The sequence below is a fragment of the Lycorma delicatula genome, chromosome 7 (genome assembly GCF_047948215.1).
Source record: "Lycorma delicatula isolate Av1 chromosome 7, ASM4794821v1, whole genome shotgun sequence".
Taxonomy (NCBI): Eukaryota; Metazoa; Arthropoda; class Insecta; order Hemiptera; family Fulgoridae; genus Lycorma; species Lycorma delicatula.
Window position 1 is genome coordinate 54948870 of NC_134461.1, and position 18511 is coordinate 54967380.

Below are 18511 nucleotides of genomic sequence, written 5' to 3' on the forward strand. Positions count from 1 at the left end.
AAAATATGTTTTTAGATATATCCATATAGATTACATAAACCAAAAATAAAGTTGATATCTACATTTGTTAACGAAATATTAAAAAAAAAAAAAAAATTCATTGTTACTCAATTTTACTCGTTTAAATTCTTTAAATAAAACCTTTAAACAATCTATATTACGTACAACAATGAAAATTATTATCTACTCGTTTCATCTTCTTACTTCAACATACAAGTATATTATTTGATTTTTTAAAAACTAATTCCGTATTGGAGAATTATGTTGCAGTGGGTCAAATCTTTGCTCTCAAGTGAACATTTTATTATTATTACTATTATCTTCGTTAGATATTTAGCCATTTAATTTTTAGTGGCGTTACAAATTATTAGTTATTGTGATGTATTATTACAGTGTTCAAATAGTGACGCAATTTTATGGAAGAATGTTTTCTTCTTTTTTTTACATGTTTAAATGAGGAAAATTATGGAAAAAATTGGTTACAAAATGCAGGAGAGAATGTTCATTGTCTCCCAATACATTAGATGAGAGAGTTATGCCCAGGCCTAGAATGCATTCACAGAAAAGTATGATATGGCTAATCAAATAAGTCCTCCATCAAGCGACTGTAAGACAAATTCCAAGAGAGAGGGATGTAGTAGATACAGGGCAAAAGTGGTCGATCAAAAGTGCTAACACCAGAAAAGTTGATCGACGTTCAAGCTGCATATTCTTAGTTCCAAGAAATCTGTGCGACGCTTATGTAGCCAGTCTGGTCTCTCCGTTGGTAGAGCCCAAAAGTCATTACACAAGTCTTTAAAGATGCATCCGTGCAGAATTCGTGTTGTTTACGAGTTGTTACGTGCAGACACTGGAAAAGTTTAGCTTTCTGTTAGTGGTTTATGTCAACTGTAACGTCCGATGGGAAAGAACTCGAAGACTGGTTTTGGTCTGACTTTGATGGATTCGTGAATGCACAGAATTCATGCATATGGTGTACGGAAATTCCACATCAGCTGTGGAAAAAAGAAGGGATGTTTCGTCTACAATTTCAAGTAGATGAATCTTCATAACATTCATTCATGGCACTGAACAGTGAGTGCTACATATAAATGGTGGAATAATTTTTTTAAATTATACTGCAGACCGGCTACAGTAAACGTGGTTTTAGTAGGACAATGCTATGACTCATACAGCCAACAACATTATGACTCTTGGATCAATAGTGTCTTGGACAAATGATTTCCAAGGGGCTGTGTCCCTCTCGGTATCCTGATTTATCCCCTTCTGATTTTTTCTTGTGGGGGTACCTTAAGGATGCTGTTTACAAAACTTATCCTCACACCATTCCCGAATTGCACAACGAAACTGAACGATGTGTCGCTGCAATTCCTCAACAAACCTTAAAACATTTGTTTAAGAGCATTCAACATCGTATTCAATTATGTGAATCACATTATGCAGGTCACTTTTAATCACTATTATATCTTACTCATTTTCCCGTAAAGTTGCGTTACTTTTTGAACTTCTGTATTATTAGTATTATTTATTATTGTTAAGGCTGTTATTATTATTTTTTGGGCTATAATTCCAACAATAGCAGTTTAAAGTCAGTTATCGGTTGTAATTCTTAAGATATTACGAAATAAAAAAAAGTTACTACGGGGCATTTAATTTTGAACGTAATTTTTTAATTTTTGCAAATTTGATCATTTATAACTCGAAAATTGATCGAGAAACGATTTTCGTCATTATTTTTCTCGTTAAACTCTATATTAAAATCATGTATTATATGTCCATCTTTTCTTTTAAAAAATAATGTTTGACTCAATACTGCTGATCCAAGATGGCAGATGAAGATATCAAACTTACATTAAAGTTGTAATTTTGTTTAACTAAATAGATTCGTACTTGTTTCTACCGCTTAGTAAACATCAGTTTTTTAATATGAAACCGTTTCCATACTTTAACGCATATCCTGTGGATGTAATTCATTTTTAATACATATCCTGCGGATGTTCATGTTTTTCCAACGCCCAAGAAACCTAATTATAAACCCCAAAAAATATAAATCTAACTCCAAGAGCATCCTTTAAATAAATTTTAACAATATATATCAAACAGTGGATAAATTTATATAGAAACGTTATTAACTAGATCTACTGTTTAAAAATTTATCCTATTCCAAAAATATTTGTTATTTCTTTTTTGTTGATGAATTAATTCACCAGAGAAGTTTGAAACTTCTATGCGTGGGAATATGGAAATGAAATTTTATAGCTATGAAAAATTGCCATAACTGACCGGGATTCAAACTCGGAACCACCGGATGAAAGGCGGAGACGCTGCCATTCCATGGAGTTCGGTTAATTTTATTATATTTTTTTATTGTACATTTTATTTTATATTTAGAAATAAGGTTTAATTCGTTATAATTTAAAAATGTTTAATTAAAAACGTACTAAATTAATTTATTGCTATTATTTATTTTACAGATCGATTTAGTATCAAATTCATCTCCAGTACCAGCAGTTCTTTATGAAAACCCATTTTTTAAAAGATTATTGCAAACTAATGTTAATGATAACAATGAATTTTTTAATCTTAAAACTATGTCGCGTTCAAAACGAGAAAATAATGATAATAAATCTAATGGAAATAATTTGGAAATAAAAAATAAAAAGACGTTAATAAATTCAAAAATACCATATAAAAACATTGCTGATGTTAACTCATTAAAAAATAAATTTTCATCAGATAATAATCAGTATAAGAAAGTTGTTATTAGAAAACAACGTCATTATAATAATGATGAAATATTCAAATTATCAAACGAATTTAATCGTAATATTAAATCTGATGAACACGAAAATATAGATATAAATCAAAACGTTTCAGAAATCAACGAAAAGTTAACTAAACATTGTAAACGTGATTTGCCTGGAGATTTAAAAATTAATATAAAAAATGATTCAACGAAAGAAAAAGAACAAAAAAATAAACTGGAATCTGATTCTGTGATAAAAATTGTAATAAAGATAAATGAGGATTACGATGATAAAGGAAAACAGAAAATAAAAATAAAAAATAGTTCAACAGATGAAAATGAGAATAATGGTGAAAATGAAATAGAAGAAATTAAATTAGATTTATCAAAAATATTTGATAATAAAACTAATGATAATCGACTAAAAATAGGTAATCACATAGATACAGATACATTAAATCTCATCAATGAAATAAATACCAGTTTATTAAATTTAGAAAAAGAATACGTTCAAGAAAATTATAATTCGTTACGGCAGACAAAAGTAAAGAGAATGAATAAAAAACGTAAGAAAGGAAAATCTAAAAAATTAAAGAAGAAGAAAAAGAAGCATAATACCAATAAAAAGCGAAGAATGGTACGTATACACGTTCCAATTGAAGAAAGAACAAGAAAACAGGACGTATTAAGAAATAAAGAGGGAAGAGAGGATAATGATAATGATGATGATGATGATGATGCTGAGGATGATGAAAAAGATGAAGAAGACGAAGAAGAACAAGGAGATGGTAATGAAGATGAAGATGATGAACCTGATGATGCAGAAGAGCACGTAGAAGACAACGGTGATGAAGTTGAAATAGAAGATTATGATGATGATGATGAAGTCGAAAAAGACGATAATGAGGAATTGGAGGAGGACGATGACAAGGAGAAAAAGGATGAGGTAAAAAGAGAAAAATTTGAAGAAACGAACACACAAAAAGACAACGATATAGATTCTGCTGTAAAACGTGAAGCTATTATAAATAATTATTATAAATCTTTCCAAGAAATGGAAAATATACTTAATAAAAAGTTAGACTCAAATAAAAGTAAAAATACTGAAATAATATTAAAACATTTTAAAAAAATAATAGAATCACTTGTTGGGGAAAAAATCCGTAAAACCGAAAGTATAAATGAGGTAAATAAAGCAAATCCTTTAGAAGAATTAGTAACTGATTTAAGTACCAACATAGATATTGATAATATAAAAGAAAAACCAAAGGAAGAAAGAATTGAAATCCAGAAAGAATCTGACGATAATAACAAAAACTATAATAAAGTTCAAAATACTGATACAGCTAAATCGGTAACACATTCTGAAACAAAAAATATTGAAAAGAAATCTAATAATGAGAACAAAGTAAAAGAACTTTCTAATTTAAATTTAGACAAATTCTCATTTGGTTTGTATGATGTGGATAATTCTATATCTAAGGAAATATCAACAGATCAAGATTTACAAGAAAATCATACAAATATACAAAAAAGACAAAATGTTGAAAAAAAGAATTCAACTAAGAACAAGAGTAGTAGCAACAACAATAACAATAATAAAAACAACGATAGCAATAGTAACAATAATGAGGACAACAACAACAACAATAGTAGTAACAACAATAACAATAATAAAAACAATGATAACAATAGCAACAGTAATGAGGGCAACAACAACAACGAAGATGATTATAACAACAATGGAAGTAACAACAATAACAATAATAAAAACAATGATAACAATAGCAACAGTAATGAGGGCAACAACAACAACGAAGATAACAATAATAATGTAAGCTCAAATAGAGGCGAAACTTATTACCAAAAGCCTTTGCCTCATATAAGTGAAAGATTAAACAGAATAGCTGAAGCATACGATAGAAGTGCTTTGTTTTCAAATTCAAGGTATGACAAAGTGACAATTGATAAAAAACATAAATCTCAACATAATGATAACAGTTATACATATGGAAATCCATTTAGAAATGCGTACGAAAAACGAATCAGACGATCTACATTTTTCATATAGGTAAGCATTTAAATCAATAAAAATATATTAGGTTATCTAAAAAGCATTGACCCTTTGGAGGCCAAAATTGAGAATGAATTTATTGTTTCTGGAAAATAACATTATGAGACAACATATTCCGACAACACCATAAATCCGTCGCTATAGAATTTTTGTGGTTTCTGGTTAAAAAATTGTGACACATAGTTTTCATAGCTTAAATAACTTAACACCATAGAGATCTACAAAGACCGAATGATAGTCTGACGGTGCCAGGTCCGAGCTATATACCCACCGATTTGATGTAGTGGTGAACTCGTCATCGTAAATTAGCTGGTTTCGAAATCGATTGTTCTAAGGTTCACATCCTAGTAAAGGCCGTTACTTTTATACCAATTTGACTACTAGATCGTAGATACTGGTGTTCTTTGGTGGTTGGATTTCAATTAACCATACAACTCAGGATTGGTCGACCTAAGACTGTTCAAGACTACACTTCATTTACATTCACACACATCATCCTCTGAAGTAATATCTAACGGTGATTCCGGAGACTAAACAGAAAAATAAAACAAAGGTCTATGTGGTAGATGCATTAAAACCTTCAGTCAATTTCTCTCAAATTCTGACTGGTCGTTAAAGATGTATGTGATCTGGCGTTATCAGCGTAGTATACGACACTCTTTCTGTTCACCAATTCAGGCCGTTTCTTATTAATTGCTTGATACAATCGCGCTAATTTTCACAGTGTAGTCTGATTCTATCGTTTTGCCCGGCAAAAGTAACTCATGGTGCAAGATTCCCTTCTAATCCCACCAATCGCACAGCATATCTTTCCTGGACGTTAGTGTAGGCTTTTCCACAGACTGTGAAACTTCTCCTCGTTTCGAACAATATCTTTTTTGTACATTGTTATCGAAGGTTATCCATTTTTCATAACTCGTGATGAACTGCTTTACAGATGACTCGATTTCGTTGGTTTTAGTAGAGATTTGCAGATAGAAATTCGTGCGAGTAAATTTTTCTGTGTTAAATCATGTGGTACCCAAAGGTCGAGCTTCTCACTACAAGAAGAATCTTGTAGCCAGCTTTCTCCAAATGTTTTAATACTGTTTGGTGATAGATATTTAGGTCATTGTCGATGTCATTCGCTAACACTATCTCTTGCGTAAAAGGCTCAATACTTTTTTGACAACCTATTATAATTATACAGTAGAAGACATAAAAAAAAAAATTAATTTTTTTCTGCCTTGAATTTTTAGAAGTATATATTTTATTCATAATGGGTAAATATGTAAATTTTCTTGTTGTTAGTTACAATAAAATTTTTATTCCTTGTTTGTTTTTTTTAAAATACATTCTTAAACTTCAAAATTGTTTGTTTGACATAAATATAAATATTGATAACTGATTTATATAATGGTTTCGAAATCATACTGAGCTTGTTAACATCAGATTAACACTTTTTGTTTGTGTATTCTAATTATTATTTTCATGATTTAAATACTTCACTCTCAATAGAATAACTAGATTAAGGTTATTTCAGTTTAATAACCCTATTACGTTAAAAACGTCACGTCAGTAACACAAAATTTAATAATCAGCAAACAGTTAATTTAATAATCAGACATTCAACCATCTCTTTACAAGCGTATCATCAAATTTATTGAAAGTAGCAGAGGTTTTCATGTGTAATTCTGCTTGATAGATGCATACTGTAAAATTGAAGTAGAGATTCACATTTCTGATTCTATTAAGCTTTATATTTCATTATAATTTAATAAATCTTGAGCATAACCAAGTTGATAAGTAATCATCGAACATACGAGTGATTGCAAATCTATATTATAGGGAATTGATTTGCACCACCTTATTTATTCGTAAGAACATGATACCAAATTTATTTTATCAATTTATTTTCTAATTTCATTCCATTCAATTCTTTTGTTACTTTTCTATTAAATCAAAAATAAATAGAGGAAATAATATTATCAATTCCTTTTCCTTATTATTCAATTTAAGCCTAAGTAAAAAGATATACTTCAATCAGTAAACTATTTTTGTGATATCCAGCACAAGAAGGGTCATTAAATTGATTTAAATGAAGAGTACCTCTTCATTCTTATTATTCTTCATTTCCAGCCAAAGAAGGAATTGACTAAAAAAAAAAATAATAATAAATATATTTCAAATATTGATCTTCTCTGATTATATTTTATTAATTACTAGTCATAACGTTTAATTTTATAAAGCAAAATTATCTGAAAAAAAGCAAACCGTATAATTTCGAATATTTTGATAAGTAGTCTATTTAACGTAATTAAATTTTTCTTCTTCCGAGTAAAATAATTTTTACTTTTATTTTGTTACAGTAACTTCATTCGTTAAGTTGTTTATTTTTTTAAACCTACTTTTCCTTAAAAATTTCGAGAGCTTAAATTAATGACCTTGACTGAATTAGTTTTTTTATTATGTTTTGTTTATATTAATTCTTTTTAAATGTCAACATTCAAATATCAATATTTATTTATAGTATAATCTGCTTCTTTTTTCAAATATTTTCTTTTTTCATTTAAAAAATTTATTTTCCTTCTCTTAAAAAAAATGTACTCATATTTTTTTATAAAAATGAACTAACAATCAATGTAACTCATAAATATTATACATAGTACTAAAAGTATATATTTATATATACTAAGTTATATATATTATAACCTAAGAAAAAAAAACGATTATTAAAATATAATATTTTTATTTTTCTTTCAATAAAACCAACAATTACCTTGTAATATTAATACATATTTTTTTAAAATCATGCATAATAAAAGGACATGTCTAGTTGATAAAACAATACGATGTTTTAGAATACAATATAAAAACAATTTTTAGTTCGTGCTGTTCTATAAAAATATAAGATTGTCAATCTTTGACAGTACACTGACTTACCACCCAGAATATGCAACAGAAGATATTCGTAGTTTGTAAATTTATTGTCAAAATAATATTTAATAAGTTTAAAATGTTAGTATTAATTTAAAATATTTTACTGTATAAAAAAAAATGTTCTCCTTTTTAAAGGGTATGGTTTTTATTTTATTTTATTATTATATGTATTATTATGATTATAGAAGTCTAGTGTTATTTATTAAATACAATTATAATAATTATTTATGTGTAGTAATTTAATAATTACGTAATCTTTACTTTCCTTTAGCGATGTATATTTCTTCTGATGGTTTATTTTTTTATAAAGTACATTGCTTTTATATATTATTAAATGTGAAATACAATTTATGGATACATATATATATTTGTATAGATAATACACACAGTACTGTTGTAATAATAATCTGGAATTATACTACTACGTTATTGACGACAATGTAATTCAATTTCGCATCCAAGAAAATATATAAATTATTTATAATCTAACTAAATATATAATTAAAATTTAATGTGATATAAATAAATAAAGGAATTATTATTAATATTAAATAATAAAAATAAAGTTATGTATAATTAATTTAAATGTAGTACTTCATTAAGATAGTCTAATAATTTTTTTTTTAATAAAAAGACTCAAAAAATTAAGTGAAATAAATAGTTAATTTTAGAATATATATAATTTACGTAAAAATTATAAGTTGTACAAAATTCAACACAGTTAACCAGTTAGCAACAATAGCGCTCCCAGAGTAGAAGAGTGAAAACTCTTGCAGTTAGCTTACACGTATCACCTAGACAGGATCTTTAACTCTTTAATATAACTGAAATTTAAAACATCTGTAAAACAATAAATCTTTATTCTTATTTATTTTTTATTTAATTTAATATGAAAATGAATTTGATTTTTTTATATAAATTTTTGATTTCAGATATTTCTAAAGGAAGACGAAACAATTCCTACGTAATATTTATAAAATGAATGGAAATATATAATAAAATGAAAATATAAAGAAGAAAAAGAAGAAATAAACAAATAAAATAAAAAGTAATGTCGTTTTTTCTGACAGTTGTTTCATTAATATTTTCTTATTATATATTTTTAATTACAATAACAGTAGGTTTAATATTTTTAAATGAAATAGAGAATTTATTTAATGATCTTAATCAATTTTTATCATATAGAAAATGTTACTTTAAAACCACGAATTCTGAAAATTTTATGATTGCAGATGTTTGATTGGAAATATTTTTATGGATTAGGCCTGCACTATTAGGCTTAATCCATCTTAAATAAATAATGAAGACGGTGTAAAAAAAGACTGATTATAATGTACATAAAAAAAAAATTGTAAATTTATATATATATTTTTAGGTTATAATTTGTTATATATATTTTTTCTATTTTATTTTTCAATAAATAAGAATGTGAAATTAAATGTAAATAAATAAATTATTGCATTTATCACATTTTAAATTAATGATTTCTTTTTTAATCAATATCCACATTTAATTTGAGTTAAAAATAATAAGTAAATAATGATACCGATATAAATCTATATATATAAAAAAAAAAACTTTATCACTACGGCTGTATGAGTCCACATGGAGTGAACAATTATGATATTCTACCCTCTTAAATCATAAAATAAATAGGGCTTTAAGTGTTTAAAAAAAAATACATTTATTTGTTTTTCCTTGAATAAAAACAAAAAATATACTTTGTTACATATAATTTAAACTTAATAAACCCAAATAAAAAGGCAATTTGAAAAGATTTGATTTATGTATTTGCATTTATGTGAGTTTCCATTCAAAACTTATTGTTTTTAATAATTAATAACGAAGAAAAAAGTCCTGCACTCAATAAAAATAATAAGTAGACCAGGTAAATCATTTCCCTCCTTATATTCACTTATTATTTGGCATGGGATGCTAGTCTTTCTTAAGCATTGATATGGCATTTTCAACATTTTTTTTTTAAAATTTAACTTTACTACAAGGTATACCTTACTGATAAAATAATAGGTTACAATTTTTGAGATCTAGGGAAAGAATAAATAAAGATATTTTCTCTTTTTTGTGTCCTTGAGTACTGCGACAAACAAATAATAGGTATTTATGTATTCATTATGGTATAAGATTCTCTAAAATTTATTTGTTGGTTAAGAGCAAACATAGCTATTTCAAGAACTTATTCATGTGTTTGTATGTAACAAACTACTCACTAAAAAAATATATGAATTTATTTCGTTATTTATTACGGTTTTATGCGACTATTGTCTAACTTCCAAATTGTTTTTAGGCTAACTACCCAATTTCAGCTGCTAATGAAAGATGGACTTTTTTAAGGTGTGAAAAATACTAAGCCTGACTGGGATATGAATCCATGACCACACCGATCAAAAAAAAAAAACAGAGATGCTATTTATCCGCCACTGAGATATTCATTATCAATGAAAAAAAAAGAATTTTCTGCTGTATATATATATATATATACATATAACAAGTTACATGAAAAATGTAAGAAGTAAAATAGATAAAAAATCGAGTTTAATAAATAAATATTCATATATGTGAGCCATTTAAGTTAATTTCTATTACACTACGTCAGCTTTATTTTCACAAAATCCTTGAAAAATAACTAAACTTTTTTTTGTTGTACACAGCATACTGTTACAAAAACAATTCTAATTTATTATCTTTTAGATGTAATCATTATATTGGTTGATAAGAATTATCAATCACAATTTTTATTTGATGTTTTTCTTGTACCTCAACACTGACTAGTGTTGTTTAATAAAACCGCAGTATATTAATTTTTTGATAAACACAAAATCACACATGTAACAAACTTTTTTTTGAGTATCTGTCAGCATTTACAATCGGTATCTCACAGGGGACCATAAATAAGTAAATTTGGGTTTTGATAATCCCGTTAAGAGAGATCCCCGATGAAACCCCTCATTAAAGTAGACTAAGGTTCAACACCTCACCTAACAAAATCTTTTGTACAGGTAGTCCAAGTAAAGATCAATATTTAACATAACATTAGAAATAAATCAAAGGAATAAAAAATTAAAAAAATAAAAATAAAAATAATGTCATCAATATCAATATACCCGTATTAAAAATAAAACTATAGATAAAACAAATATTCATCGGTAAATACAAATATCTGTAATTCCTAGACTACCAAAGTAACATTCTCTAAGTAAGTACGAGTTGACTCTAATGATCATCCTGTGTTCCCACCTCCAGGTTCCTTCTCCAGGTCACTCCTCCGGTTACATCTCCCAGGCTCAGAACATGGAAACGTTTCAGTCGCCTGATGTTACCGCTGCTGTCCAATAGATTCTTCTATTGAAATAAATGTAAATTATCTGGCAACATCGCTGTTACCAGATAATTTACTTGCTTTCCTAAACTCTGTTTGAACCGCGAGCCAATTTTTTGGATCTCTTCCTAAACAGAAGGTAATCCTACTTCTCTATCTCTAAAAAACCACGGGGCCTCTGTTATGGTCCTCACTAGTTTATTTTGAAATTTTTGAATTATCTAAATATTGCTGTTACATAGCTGGATATCATACGTCCAGATAAGTTTAAGGGTAACTCCGTAGATCATTCGTTCTCAAAGTGGGTGATAACGCCCTCTTTTGGGGACTGGAGGCCTTCAGGGGAGGCGGTAGAAGGCCCACAGAATATTGGGGGCGTTCAGGCGAGCCGAAAAGTGATTGCTGATTAAAAAAAAAGGCAAAAATTATGTTTTCCTGATATTTCAAACTAAAATTAAATATCTACTACACTAGGACAAAAGATGAAAGGGACACCTATATTTTATGATAAAAAATGATTGTATTCATTATCATCATCATCATCATCATCATCATATAAAACATGTTAACCTGGCAAGCAAGAGGCTTGGAGAGACGAATAAAAAAAAAATTAAGGCTTGAATAGTCTACTTTTTGACAGTATACTTCAGATTTAAAAAATTATCAATTTAAAAAAAAAATCAGTGAGAAGAAAAGTTGAAAGTTTGTCTTCGTCTTTGAACGAGCACATCGGGGAAACGAATTTTTTCAGTAAATTGCATTAAAATCGTTTAAAAGCTTAACACTTAAGCTTTAATTTATTTTTTTAATGTTTACGGTTTTTCCGAACCGAAATATTGCACTTTAAAGAGAAAATGCCACTTTTGACTTTAATGCTACATATCTCCCGATCTAAGCAACATATTGATATAAATAACATGAAAATTAAAGGGTTTTGATCAAGCTTTAATGCAAAATTTTGAGATCTTTAATGGAGAGTTACAGTTTTTTAATTTTGTTCATTTTGTGCCGAGGTATTGAAATATTTAAAGATTGTGATTGCAACATGTATCACCCGCTCTCAGCTTACCCTAGATAATGTTACAGCCTGAATCATTAGCATTTCTCAAACACGTATTTAAATGATTAAGTCATCAATGCTTAAGTCAATTTTTATATAACTTTAGGTCTTTATGAGTTAAAGAACGCGATCTGTCCAACCCCGCATGAATTGACAGAATTATCGGTGCTTGTTTTAACTTGCTCAGTACAAATTCTGTCATATGAGGTAAACGAGTAATTGCATGTTTAACTCTGTCAGTGCGTGTTGCATTTCAAATCTATATAAAGGCAGTAATTTTTTCTTTTATTTTCTTTAGCATTTTCCCGTGCAATCGGTTGACTTTTTTTAAAGTCAATCTTTTACTCACGTATTTGTAGAATCAAAACCATGACGGAAGCAAAAAAGAAGAAACGGCAGTACAGTGCGGAATATATTAAATACGGATTTATAAAAAATCCACAAATTCATCATCGGCAATGTGCCTTATTTGTCAAAGAACTTTTTCAAATGAAGCGATGAACCCTTCCAGGCTACAAGATCATTTTAATAAACTATACTCAGATAAGAAAGACAAAGATGCGGCCTATTTTCAAAACCTGGAAAAAAGTACGTAGCAGCCAACTATATCAAAACTTTTTCTGCGGCTTCCAAGCAAGACGATGACGGACTTCGAGCTTTACAATATATCATCATTAATTGCTAAAACAGCCAAAGAACACACTATTAGGGGAGATTTAATAACTACTGTGCTCCATAAATCAGCGGCAGATATTATTCGAAAAATTCTTTTGAGCAATAGTCCAATTCTGAAGGCAAATTGATGATCTGGTTTAATCTTCTCTCGCTCTAAGATAGGCTACAGCCTACGGAGAAATAACTTTTCAAACAATTTGGATAGTATCTGTAGAAGAATTATAGGCCTGTAGTAAAAAATATCATGAGGAGGTTTACCTGGGGCTTCGGGATAATTATATGGGAGTCTTTCCACTCAGTTAGGAAGATGTTAATAATGATTCCGTACAATGCCACCCAATACATAACAGACTTTAGTGGTATCCTCCGAAAATGTAATAATTAAAAAATAATAATATTTTTTAAATAATAAAATAAAAATACATTTGAACATAATTTCTGAATAAATTTTTTTCCACTGCTTGTATGAAAGTTAAACTATGTATGAATTAAAGATGTTAGAAAACAAAAGGTTTGTAATATTCAAATATGCATGAAAAATATCTGATACTTATGAAAGGAGACAGCATCTATAATATAGTGTTCTACATCTGTAAGTATTATTATTATTAATTTAAAAACAAAATATATACAAGTCTAGTAAAAAGAGTAAAAGTATTTTGTCTTTTTATCTATTGAATACAACTTGATTTCTGTAAATGTGGTTAACCGATAAAACTACAAAAGAGTCAGTATAGAGAAATAATCAATTAAAAACCACTTTATGCCTCAGTTTCATTCATATGTAATAACATGGAGTGCTTATTGTTCAGGAAAATGATTAAAATATATTTTAATAATTTATTTTAAAAATTAAAATTTCTTGAAGTAGTATTTGAACACTTAATTTTTTTTTTGATTTTCAGTAAATTTCTCAAGAAATACACGGTTTTAGGACCTATTTTTTTCACTTTTTCAGGACACAAAACGTAAACGACAACCAAATTTTCTTCGTAGTTTATTCCCCATGAAATTCAATGTAGCCCCACATCACACTGATAGATCAGAAATTCGGGCGAAACTTTCACTAGCCGTAACTCGCTAACGAAGCGTTTTTTGACCTTTGTTTATTCAGAATTTTTTCTTATTTTTAGCTATAGATTGATTTCTCGAGAGAGTGTTATGCAGTTTAGAATCACTCTGTATATACATATATAAGTATAACATATTATTTTTAAAAATTCAGCTATATTCTCTAATTTTTTTAATGGGTTAATTCAAAATTCGTTTTCTTATTCATGAACATAAACAAAACAGATTTTTAAAAGTTGTAATGTGTAAAGATGTTGATTGATTCTTAAATATGATAAATAAATAAACAGATTATAATTAAAAATAAAAAAATACAAAATTTTTTTAAAATATTTAATAAATGTAAATAAAACATTATTTCAACTACTCCACAATTCTATGTAATGGTAACCTATAAATTCCGTCTTTAACCTACTTTGAGATATTTTAAAGAAGAAAAAAAAACTCGCTGTCGATTATAAAAAAAAAAGCTGACAACACAGTTTTAGGACTTTCTCTTCACGCGGCTTTTTTTCTGATGCGCGGCTTACACACGCAACTTAAGTTAATATTTATAATTTTATTTAAATAATATTTTTTTATATAGCTGTACGTCAGTGCTACACTAGCGCTCCTTGTGGTGATAATGAGTACTATTGACGAAGTATACCCACTTACCCATTGTTTAGAGCATTTTTTTGGGGGGTGGGGGTGCGATTTTGAAAAACACATTTTTGTAAATATTATAATTTTTTAATGGTTAACAAATGTGATTAAGTAAAGTAAGATCTTAATTAGGCAAAATCTTGAGATACTGACAGTGACCTTGCTCTACAGCCTCACCCCCTTGACCTTTTAAGTTGAAAATTTAATGCCATCAATGCCCCATATACAGACCAAGTTTGGTCTAAATCGGTACAGTAGTTCTGGAAATATAAGGTGTGAGACACCAAACACACACACACACGAATATCCGGAAAATTTCAGGTTTTTGGGTTTCTTAGGTGTTAAAACATCAAGATCCGGTGAAAACCTCATATACCCAAACTGAACCATTTACTATACTTTCCATTCTACAGCTATAGATCTGCTGTAGCGCTAAATGGAAACGTAATAGAATAATTGAAATAATAAAGAAAAAAGTTTATAACAATTTATGAACTATTTTATTGGTATAAAACGTATTTATAATATCTTTTTCTTTTTCGGTTGGAAACACTCCCAAGGCAACTAGTCCGGCAATTAAGCATCACTAGTCACCCTAGGGTGTCGTGGTAGCAGCCTGCTGTCCCTGTCTAGTCTTCTGTAGGGGCATCCCACCGGGGTCTCCCACGCCGACTTCCTCTTCTGGATAGTCAGCCCACCCCTCGCTGGAGATCTACCCTTCCCTTACTACGAAGCACCAGGTATGCGTTGCGCACATCTTGTGTGGAAATATAATATTATAATATCTTACAAAACTTTTTTCCCGATTGTTAACGGCTTGAATATTTTTACATCTAAACTGATAAATTACGTCTCTTTCAAAATTATATACTTATTAATAGAATTATTTATTTATTAATAACATATTAAAAAAAATATATTTATTTTAATTTAATAAGAGGTACAAATGTTGAGTGTTAGGTGTTAAATATTGAAGATGTACAAAACAAAACTTTCTAAAGAATTAAAGTGAAGGAAAGAATTTAAGGAAGCATAATTAACCGAATTCTTACAAGAAAACCTCATAAAAATCCTACACTTACCACTATGCTTATTTAAGTATTCAAATTCAAAAGTATTCTTTTAAAAATACTATAATATGCTATTAAAAAATAATAAATAAATAATCTTTAACGATTCAATATGGAATAAATACAAAAAAAAACTTAATAAAATATTTCTTTTAACAATTCACTTTTATCAGTCGAAAATCAAATCAATCGGATATCACAACATAGCACAAACCTAGATACGATAATCGATATATAGAAAGTCATAAATTTTAATTTCTACCACAATATTTTTACAGCTTTAGTAATGAATACTTTATTCAATTTTTTACAAACCAATAACCTTTTACCATTAATTTGATATCTCACTCAGGAAAGATAAGAAAAAGAGGAGGGGTTCAAATAATAACAAAAGTAAATGTGTACCCTATTTATAAATATAATTAAACTAAAACAATTAAACTAAAAAAAAATATAATTTTAAAATACTTAAGTAGAAACATTAAACTTGTGAAAAAAGTGAATTATGTTATGTTAACGGTAATAAAAAAATTCAGAAAATAGAATAGAATTAGCAATGAGATATTCCACCTATCAAAATAGTTCTGTTGAACTATCACGCTGGACTAATACAAAATGATTACAATGTATTACAGCTAAGAAAAACCACCATTTGATTATATTTACTTATAGTTTAACTGAGGTCTAACAAAAAATATAATTTATCTCAGGTCTGATAATTTAATCCACCTTCATAATATTACTTCCTTAGTTAAATGACTATTATCCGAATCTATTTTTATCAACAGAGCCAATCAAATTATTGCATGATGATTTTGATTAAATGTTGGAAATTCTGTAACAACAAAAATCATCATAATATTAATAGAAAATAATAAACTGTTTTTAGTAGAAATCAGTTTTCTCTTTAGTGGTTTTTTTAAGGAAAACAAGCATTAAATGTTATTAAAACTTCAGGTTTTATCAGTTATAAATTCAAGTTCTATACAAATCTACTATTATTATTTCTTTTAACTTTTTTTAAATGTTATTAAATATATATATATATATAATTATATTATTGATAATTATACAATTATAGGTAATTGAAATAATTCAACTCGATTTATCAAGGTTCATACATTTTTAATATCAAAATCTTTCCTATTATCTTTGTTAAAATTAAAGAAAATATTATCTTGTTTTATCAATGTAACATTAATATTATGTTATTAAAATACTATCTTTGTTAAATTATCAGTTTAAAATTAAATAAAATCTCTCACCGTCTAACTGTAGGAGACGGTTAGTAAAATAAAAACAAAATAAAAAAAATTATTATAAGCTGTGTGTGTTTATATTAACGCTAAGATGGGTAGGTTTTCTTTAATTTAAGATTATGTTATTTACTACTTTTAAAATTACGGTTACAATTTTAACACTGAAAAAAATGATTGTTTTTTTAGTATTTTTTACATTATTCGATTTATTATTTTTCTTTTTAATAAAAGAAAGTGTTAAAAATAATTATAACAATTTTTATTTTCAAGATCAAATTGTCAGTTTTAGAATAATTACTAAATATTGTTGCCGGCATTCGTGCTGCTAATGGTAGCGCCTCAGCCTGTTATTCGGCAGTACCAGGTTCGAATCCCAGTCGAAGCATAGCATTTTTCATGCTCTACAAAATTCTATTTTCATATCCCACGCACAAACTTTAAACTTATGCAACTATTTAAACTTTATCAAAAAATAAAAAATTGTGAATGTATAGATCATTTCGCCTAATTATCAGCATCTTGTGTACTACAATGACCTTTCCTGGGAAAAGAGATATCTATTTTAATCTATAATCTAATAGATCTATTTCAATTTTAATTATTACAATTTGGACTAGTGGAAAATTTGGAAGATTAATTATTATGTAATTTCGATATCCAAAAAACGTATATTGAAAAGATTAAAGTATAGTATCATTGGTATATGTTAGCACTTTGGTTTATATAATTACAAGAGAAAGATAAAAGACGATAAACTTTCCTATTTTTACTACTGCAGATATTAAAAAATGCTTATAAAACACTATAATTTACAAACAGACCTAACATTTAGAAAAAGGATATAATAAAATTGAAAATTTGAACAAAGGGTTAGAGATATACCAAGTTTTACATCTTTTACTCAATCCTGCACTAACTATATAAAGTAACTATCTAAAATTTATGACGTGCTGCAGAACATTATTTATCACATATCCATAATGGCTTCTGAATCAGCTTATAATGATTCCCAGAAGAAAATAGAAGTATCTTTAGTTATAATTTTGTTGGTCTTTCGTTCCTAAGAGAAATATATTATGATCACTACTAAAAAAAAAAAAAGTCTTAATTATTTCTTTGGCATGGAAGCAAAAATATAATAATGAAGTAAAAGTTTTAATCTTTTTTTCCTTAATGAATATCTTTAATAACTTCACCTTCCTTGGAGGTGAAGATATAATTAATATTTCTAATATTCATTATTTCAGTAAATTAATTATTTTTTATTTTTTCGATAAATTATTTATTTTATTTCAAAGGAGTAGAGCCTCGATCTATGGCTTAAAACCTTCCGTAGTTTCAGGATACGAATGTATCCTGAAAATTTGAAAGCAATCAATCGGTTGGTTTTTAAAAATTTTTTGAACTGAATTCATTTTGTTCAAACTCAGCTCACACAGTGATAGAGACTTACAGTTCACAGTTCATTAAAATTTGTGCTTCAAGTAGCATATCTCCACTACTACTTTATATATTTTTTTCCGATATTTTTCCAGAAAAAAAAAATATCTAAAAACTTTTTTAGTTATGCCAAGAAATATGGGTAAAATGTTGGTTGCGATTGATGGAGTATATTTTTTTGTTTATCCCGAACAAATAAAAATTCTCTTTATAAT